Genomic DNA, 8,929 nt, shown 5'->3' with positions numbered 1-8,929 from the left:
GCCAGGGTTGTGGGCTCGGTCCCCAGTGTGGGGCATGCAGGAAGCAGCTGATCAATGGTTTTCTCTCATCATTGATGTTTATATCTATCTCTCCCTGTCTCTTCCTTTCTAAAATCAATAAAAAATATTTTTAAAAAACCAAAAAATTGAATTAAAAGGAAAACCTTTAAATTCTTCAAGACTACCTTTCTTATATTTTGGTACTGGGTATTTAATAACCTCATACATTTACTTAAAATTTGTTCCATATCAAGTAGTATTTTAGTTTTGATCCAGAATATTTCCTTCTCCAGCAAAGTATTTACCTTTTACTTCTGTATATGACAAGTTGGTCAAAGAAGAATAAAGTTGTGGAGGAAAGGAATTTGTGAATAAAACAGAAAAGAAAACATAAGAAAAAAGAAAAAAAATTGTGTGTCTGTATGTACGTGCATTTGTTTGTGAGAGAGAGATAGAGTAAAAGTGGGAAAGAGAAAGAGATTAAAGACTTAAGAGAGAAAACTTAGATGATTGTTCAAAAAGAAAAAAGAAAAGATTATTAGTGCAGTGCTAGGATTTATATTGAGATTAGAGTGCAGGATGATGTATATTTCTAGTAACTTAAAAAGCAAGTTAATTTATTAGCCAAATTTTTAATATATGAATGTATATTCCTTCAAAATATGCCTCATTTTAAATGTGTTCTTTAAATGATTAGTGATTTGAGATCTCATGTCTATGTATCCAAAACAATATGTAAAATTTAAAAATATTACTTTCAACAAAATCCCACTATATATATTGCCTATGCAACATATGATGGAAACCATTGGAAGTATGGTCTCAAACCATTGGGAGTGTAGATTACGAGAGACTAAATGGTTACTTCATAGAATAAAAGTCTTATACTATAGATATGTAGAAGGAGAGATTAATGTTTTTAGGTTCATTTGAAAAGATTTCTTATAGGAATTATCATGTGAGGAACATTTTTAATATGATTTTGAAGGATGCATATATCTATATGCATATAAGACATTTTAATAATTTTGAAAGGGAATATAATGGGAAATAATACCTTTCATGGACAAGAAAATATGGAGTAATAAAACATATATAAGAGTATAATGTATAACTGAGTTACAACTGACTATTTTGAAAAGTCCTAGAAACTTTTGTTATGTAAGAAAATATAATTATGCCTCCAGAATGAACAGGAGTCTATTTTTCTCTGCTTATTTGCAATATTATGTACCTTTCACTTACCTTTCTTTTTTATCTTGATCAGCAGGTTTATTTGCATCAAGACCCACAGTGACTACACCGCAATGTGTTTCTTACCAGGGTCCAGCAACTTTAGTCATTAAATCCACACGTGGTCACTTTATAGGAATTCCTCCTGAAACCCATTGCTGGGAAGATCACATCTCCTCTACAGAGGTCATGAAATGAGCTTTTCAAAGTACTTTATTACCTAACTAGACATGCATTGCTAAAAATCAAAGCAAGTTCTCATAAGACAGAAAGTCTGATGACTTATTTTTTATATAGTTTCAAGCAGCCTAGATGCCCTGCTTTGGGTGACTCTCTGAAAAACTAGTTCCTAGAATTCAACAGAGGTACTCAGAATTGACATATGAAAGTCAACAGAGGTACTCGGAGTGAAATGTCCTACCCAGGACACTCAGATGTGATTGAATATGTGAGTGAGTCAAAATTGTCTTGTTCCTTCCTCCCTATATCTTGCCTCTGAACCTCCTGGAGCTCATGGGCTTTCTCTGGGTCCGGAGGTTCTCCCTAAGGTACAGAACAACACAGTAATTTGCCAGTGGCTTCAGTTATGAATCGCCATAAGATTATTTAGGATGCATTCCAAATTCACTGAATCTTTCAAACCTTCGCTGGTAGGACAGGGATTATGAAAACATGGGTCATTGGGAATTTATGCCATTGATGAAGATTCTCCAGTTTAGAATATTTTTTTCTGCTTACTTCTCAGTCAAAATGTACTCAAACATGGTCTTGTTCCTGCTATTTTCCGAAGCACTGTTAAAATAAAGATGAATCTGCACCAATGAGCTTACCCTGTAAGGTAATGCATTAAAAGTCCATTTTCTCGGAAACACCCTTAATGAGTGACATTAATTGAAAGAAATTTGGGCACTGTGGAAATATAGTGAGGTTGATTATTTAGGACAGGTGATTATTTTAAAGGTCCTGAAATATAGCACATGACATGGACAGCTATCATTCTGCTTTTATAGGCTCTAACATCATCCATGTGGAACAAATTAAATAGTTTCTCTGTCAGTGGCATTGAGAAGAAACTTATATGTAGTTATAATGACATATAAATAACTTCCAATATTACCTTTCAATTTCAAATACCAGTCAGTGTAAATGTAAATGAGTATGTTTTCAAGCAAAAGCATATTGAAGTGATTTTCCTTCATGATACTTACAAAATATTGATGAGATGAAAGTATGCATGGTAGAAAGTTTCTGATTTAAAAAAAAACACATGCTTGCACAGCTTAATACATTTCAAAAAATAAGTACTTACTAAACAAAATTAAATAATTCAATAGGGTTTTAAAATGAGAAACTCACAGATTGAACAAAATAACTGAAAACATATTGAAATTTGTAATATATTTGTATAAAATATTTACCAAAAATTTTATATGTAGCCCAGATTAGTTGTTCTACTGTGCTTGTCTAGATTATAAGCAGTATATGTTGCACATTTACACGGTTACCCTCTTGTTTGGTGTAATTTGCTAATTTGGAAGAGAAACACAATTTTAAGAAGATGACTCTTGCATATGCATATTATTATTCATATTGTAACCTTTCACTCATGTGTAAGAGTTGAGATTTTATTTAGGAGCGATAAAGTGTACATAGAATACGATGAATATGCCCTGGACATTGTGGCTTTGTTGGCTGGAGTGTTGTCCCACACACTGGAAAGTTGCAGGTTTGACTCCCGGTCACGGCACATACCCAGGTTTCAGTTTCCCTCAGTCGAGGTGTGTGCGGAGGCAACCAGTGTTTCTCCTTCACGCCGATGTTCCTTTCTCTCCCTCTCTCTTCCTCTTTCTCTAAAATTAATTTTAAAAAATCTTCCAGTGAGGATTTAGAAATTTATATATGATGAATATTGTAGTAATTATTATAATAACAATATAAATAACATGTTTTGAAATTTCCAGAGATGAATCTAGAAAGGCATATTGGAGGATGGAATTGTTTATTTAAACATTAACACCCCTATGTTCATAGCAGCTTTATTTACAATAGCTAAGATCTGAAAACAGCCCACATTCCCATAAGTAGATGAATCAATAAAAATACAAAACAACCTGTGGCACATTTACAAATTGAATACTATGCAGCTATAAAAAAGAAGGATCTCTTACCTTTTGAGACAGCATGGAGGGACCTGGAGGTGATTATGCTAAGCGAAATAAGACCATCAAAGAAAGACAAATATCACATGATCTCATGTATATTTGGCATCTAATTAAAAAAAATTGGTGAATAAAATAGAACCAGGCCCAGCTGGTGTGGCCCAGTAGTTGAGCTTTGACCTATGAACAAGGAGATCAGAGTTCCAATCCAGGTCAAGAAAAATGCTGGGGTTGCAGGCTCAATCCCCAGTAGGGGGTCTGCAGAGGCAGCCAATCAATGATTCTCTCTCATGATTGGTGTTTCTATCTCTTGCCCTTCCTCCCTGAAACATACACACACACACACACACACACACACACACACACACACACACACACACACTGAGGCATGGAAACATAGAACAGACTGAGGGAAGAGCTCAGAGGGAAAAGGAATGGTGGGAAGAGATTAATCAAAGAATTTACAGGCATACATGCATTGCCCATGGACACAGACAATAGTGTGGTGAAGGCCTGGGGCAGGGTGGGAACCAAGTGAGGGGGGCAAGGGAAGAAAAAAGGGGGACATCTGTAGGATTCTCAACCATAAAAATATTTTTTAAAAGAATGGTGTACATATTGGTAGAAATACGGCATTTGAAGATGAAGGAAAAACATCGCAGAGATATGCAAGTGAGATACCATGTCACTTTTTCAGAGATATACAGGTTGGTTTTGGTATTGGGTAAACAAAAGTGAATGGCGACATATGGGTGGCAAGGAGAAATGTTGAATTCTGACTAGGACTTTGGCACAGAATGCTAAACCAATTGTGCAACACTTAAAATTTTACTCTGTATGGATTGTGCAGATTCACAATGCAGTTAAATCATGTGTTTGAACATAACTTGATTTCCTTAGGGTTGACTCTTATTTCTGCTACTTACTATATGTTTGAGGTGACCATATATCTTGATTTACCTGGGATATTCTGATGTATGTCAATAGAGTCAGATAAATAATTGTTAATGGCTTCCCTTTCTCTCTCAAACATGTGCTGGCTTGGATGATATGCTTACCTTAGGGTTTGTTTCATTTCTTTAAGATTTAGTTTTCTTAGCTAAATATAGATAATCGTCATAACTATTGCATGATATTGTTGTGAGCAGTAAATTATATAGATTATTTTCACAGTACTGAAAACCCAGATGGAGGAGATGAAGCAGGAGTGCCTGTAGAGTACTTAATTTGATATCATAGTGCAAACAAATGATATATGCTAATTATTATAATTTAATTATCACCAAGAAAAAAAAGTCCCAAATTTTTCAGTTCAGTTAACTGAAAAATCAATTCTAACACCAATCATTGGTGATTTGTAAACTTCTAATTGGCTAGACTATTGGCTAATTGTTACATTTAACTAGTAGTTTTAAAATTTCCTTTTTTCCCTCTCTTTTCTCTCTCATTCACACACACATACACACATATATATATATATACACACACACACACACAATCTATGAGAAATTATCTCCTAGTGATATTATATATTTAATATTATTCTAATAAATTTAAAAGGATACTCTTAACTTCTTGATTACTTAAATAAGGATTGTACCGTGGAATAATATAATTCAAGCAATATAAATTGGCAATCAAGGTGACAGTGATGGGGTGAAGATTTCCTGAACCCAAACCCATTAAAATTTTCGCGTTAGCATAATACTTATATGTTTCTGTACAAAAATGACTTTGAGATTTGTGAAGACATTAATATATATTCAATTAAGAAATAAAGCTCTCCACCAGCTAATAAAAACTTCAAAGAGAGTAATAAAAATATTTTGAAATCTCTTTATGTAAAATGGTGCTTAAACATTTTAATGTTCTAATTCTACTGTTCTGAGCTGTTGTTCTAATTAAAGTTAACATTTCTCAAAAAGCATCAGGATATTCCAGAATATTCTGATCTCTGTACTAACTGGAATCCATGCCACTTACCATTTATCTTCTTCATAGGTTCAATCTTCTTCAGAAACATTACAATTATATTTGTCCAAAGATAGTTGTTGGGACAATTTTTGTTATATTTTTAAATTCACTCCCTTGATATTGCTCTAGTGAGACTTTACAAAATACAGAGTATAAATCAATGTCCCTTTTTTAGTAGTCAGCAAAGGTCCTGACCAAGACATAAATGAAGTGCCTCCTAATTTGGGGAAGATCCCTAGTACCTCATATGCAGCAGTCAACTCATAAATCTCTCAAGGTGAAATTTGCTAACAGCCTCACTGGATGGTGTTATGGGCATGCCATCAATCAGAACATAAGTGGAAATGTGTAGCTTGAGTCTAAAAAGTTCTGCAGAAGAATTTAAGTTTCCCTTTCTCCATCTAATTTGTCCGAGTTATTAAAAGAGAGTGAGTCTTCCAGAAATGTAACCAGAGAATGTTCTGGGGATAATAAAACAAACAAGGTGGAGAAAAGAAAAGCAGATTAATTTTCCCTTTACTTGAGATGTTTTGTGGTCAAGGGAAAATGTAAAAATGTAAACCCAGCAGGCTTAGCGGTGAGTATTGATTTCCGCCAACTCTCTAGTTGTGTCAGATTTGAGTCTGTTTTGGATTATGATACCCTACAGCGATTTTTGCCACCAACACAAGAACAAATTCATGAATAGCATTTAAACTTTATAGATTATGAGTGTAAATTCAAGTTAAAGAGGTAGGAGACTTAAATGTAAATGAGCTATTTAGAAACCTCTTTTGAGTATGTTCATTAGTTGCATACTAATGAACATACTCAAAACAGGTTTACCTTAGGCATTTTAAGACTTGAAACTGACTCTTGAAATTTTGGGATCTCCATTTTAACCCTAGAAATTCATCCCAACTTAATAAACCTCAGGATTATTACTCAAACTCCCATGATTATTAAAGGAAGCATCGTCATATGCTACAGAATTACAAGTCCTTAATTGAGGAAGTTTGTTAGAAACATTGAGTTGCTGTTGTATTAGTTTTTTATTGCTGCTGTGAAAAATTACCATAAATTTAGCAGTTTAAAACAAACCATGTACACCTGAAACCTATATCAGCCTATTGACTAATGTCACCCTAGTAAATTTAATTTTTTTTAAAAAAAGAAGATTTTAAAATGCCACAAATGGCCCTAACCAGTTTGGCTCAGTGGATAGAGTGTCGGCCTGTGGACTGAAAGGTCCCAGGTTCGATTCCGGTCAAGGTCATGTACCTTGGTTGCGGGCACATCCCCAGTAGGAGGTGTGCAGGAGGCAACTGATCGATGTTTCTCATCTCATCATCGATGTTTCTAACTCTCTATCCTTCTCCCTTCCTCTCTGTAAAAAAAAATCAATAAAATATATTTTTTAAAAAAATAATAAAAATAAATAAAACTGCCACAAATGTATTGCAGTTCTGGGGGTCAGAATTCTGACACCAGTCTCACTGGGCTAAAATCAAGGTGTCAGCAGGGTTATGTTCCTTTTGGATACCTTCCTTCTCTTTTCTCCTTTTTCTTCCTCCTCTCTCTGGGGAGATTCTATACCATTGTGTTTCCCAGAGTCTAGAGGCGGCCTGCGTTTCTTGGCACATGGCCACTTCCTCCAACTTCAAAGCCACCAGTGGCCCATTGAGACTTTCTCACATCACATCACTGTGACTCTGACCCTCTGCCTCCCCTTCCACATCTAAAGGACCCTTGTAATTACATTATGCCCACCGGGATAAGCCAAGGTACTCCCTTATTGTAGTTATCTGATTAGCAAATTAATACTGTTAAAAACAGTCATCCTCCCTTGCCAGGGAACATAACATATTCAAAGTTGTTTTTATAGATACAAATAGGGACATATTTGAAGATTATTATTTTGACTACCACAGTTGTAAATTCAATAATTTTCCACAGGTGTGTTTTGTTTTGTTTATTCTGCTTTCAGCCATAATGTGACCAAGTTGATAACCCAGTTGAGTGTTTGGCTGCCCCTGCTGGGGACTCTGTGTGCCTTGGGAGAGACTAACCTTATTCTCTTATCTGGTTGGGTCTTGGATCCACATATGCTTCTTATGAACACACATCCATAGCCTGGTGAGATTTGGGACATGATCATAATTATTCATTTCACAATACTGTTTGGATACATCTTAATGTACACAGATAAAGCATTTCTAGGTGAGGGATGGGACTGTCTAAGAGAGAAACAGGAGCCAAAATAGAGTCACGCACTAGGGCTAATAATGAGTTAGAAATTTAGAGGAAGATCTAGTAGGAAAAATCACAAGGGATTGCTGGTATGTCTAGTGCAGCAGGCAATGTCAGGAGGTCCAAGTGTGAGAAACTGGGTATCTCTACAAAAATCGTAGCATGGAATTCAGAACTCAGGACCAAAAACATTAAGAGATTCAAACAGGAAGGTTGAGCGGTTGCATCAGAGATATTTATTTGCTCTTACCTGGGTCTATGGATCATGGTCTAGTCTATAGTTGGGGAAATTATTTAGAGGAAGTTGCAAATACCAGAGGAACTGGGTTGTAGATAGGGAACCCTAATAGGAGCTGTGGTATAGGAAGTTTTACTTTCTAGTAGTGAGAGTAAAATTTGGAAAAATTTAAAAAGTAAAAAGTTAAATAGTAAAAGGGAGGCCCTAAGTCAGGACAATTCTAGCAGCATACACTCATGACTGCATCCTGAGTGCTGAGTACAAGTTAACTTCATCCTTCTTCAGTCAAATGCATTTAAGAGGCAGAAGTTAAACTGTGGCTGATTTGAGCAGCCCGAGTGGTGGATTGAAAATATTTATAAGAACTTCTGGGAATGAGAGTCAGTAACTAGTGTCCTAAATAATAATTTCACATTGAATGCAGTATACCTTATATTATTGTTATATATATACATATATATATGCATATATATATATATGCATATATATATATATATGTATATATTCAATTATAGTTCACATCCAATATTACTCTGTATTAATTTCAGGTGTACAACATAGTGGTTAGAAAATCATGTATTTTATGGAGTGGTCCCCCCTGGTGTTTCCAGTACCCTCCTGGCCCCACACAGAGTTATTGTGATGTTATTGACTATATTCCCTATGTTGTCCTCATGACTATTCTGTAACTACAAATTTTACTTCTTAATCCCTTCACCTTTTTCACCCATCTCCCCAGGATCTCTCTGCTCTGACAACTACTGGTATTGTTTTTTTATTTATTTTGTTTACAAATTACAACTTTCAGAGCAGTGACTAGTTATTTTTCATGTTAATGTTCACTTATGGTGCCTAGAAAAAGTCTTTCAAGTTGTCCACTTTGGGAATTTGCTTTTTTGTTTCTCTGATTGTTGCATATTAGGTTGTTTCTAAATATATATTAACTTTACTTTTAACTATGAGTTTCTGAAGATAATTGACAACCTATAAATACAAGATTCTACGACAGAAAGAGGAGACTATGGCAAACTCACAAAGACAATATTTTAGGATAAAAAGAACTTTTAGCATTTTCAAATTCATAATTATTAGGCTA

Source organism: Cnephaeus nilssonii (genome assembly GCF_951640355.1).
Source record: "Cnephaeus nilssonii genome assembly, chromosome: 3".
NCBI classification, from domain to species: domain Eukaryota; kingdom Metazoa; phylum Chordata; class Mammalia; order Chiroptera; family Vespertilionidae; genus Cnephaeus; species Cnephaeus nilssonii.
Note: the sequence above shows the minus strand (reverse complement) of the source record.